The sequence below is a fragment of the Myotis brandtii genome, unplaced genomic scaffold (assembly GCF_000412655.1).
Source record: "Myotis brandtii unplaced genomic scaffold, ASM41265v1 scaffold1781, whole genome shotgun sequence".
Classification (NCBI taxonomy): domain Eukaryota; kingdom Metazoa; phylum Chordata; class Mammalia; order Chiroptera; family Vespertilionidae; genus Myotis; species Myotis brandtii.
In genome coordinates, this window is record NW_005356603.1 from 55,024 (window position 1) to 55,829 (window position 806).

Here is an 806-nt window from a genome sequence, read left to right on the forward strand (position 1 = left end):
GCCCTGGGAGTAAACTTTCTCATGAGATTCCAGGAAAGCATATTTTTAAAAAAATAGCCTATGTAATTAATTGTTATTCTTGCTGTGTTCATGCAAACGATTAGGCCAAATTGAAACTACACTTAATACAATAAATAAATTGGTCTTAATATCTCTTTAATAAAAATGTGGGTGATTTCAACAGGAAAGTATAAGAATTAAAATGTTTTTCTCTTCCACCAGACTATTTGTCATAATTCTTGCTGTTCTAACATTTGCCTAATAATACTAAATTTTATAACACAGTTTGTCTCCACCAGGTTACTAACCCTACTCGGACCTAGGGAATACCACCTCTAGGCACCTCCTTCTGTGCCCAAGCTTCATCATCCCTTTGATAGAGAGAAAGGATCTCTTGGCTCTGAGAGAAACCTTCGACCCTCCTCAGCAGGAAGTCGTTTCAGAAGAGACCCGAGGCCCCCTTTCCCTGAAAGAATTCAGAGCCAAGATCCTTGAGGGGGAATATGGTAGGCAGTTAGAGAGACATAAGCAGAGCAAGGATGATGGGCCAAATGGAGGAGAAATGGATAGGCCAACTGCTCTGAAGCTGGCAATGAAGGAATCTGTATAGAACCGACCTTTACATTTTGCTGAGTTGGAGTTGGGACACCTATTGATAATATATAGAATTATTCCATTAACTAATTGGAAAAAATTTACAGTTTTGGTAATAGAAGGCATAAAGATGCATTTTGAAAGAAAAAGAAAGTAGATCGACAAACTGGAAGGGACTAGGCAAGTTACAGAGGGTTTGTGTAAGTTGCAGA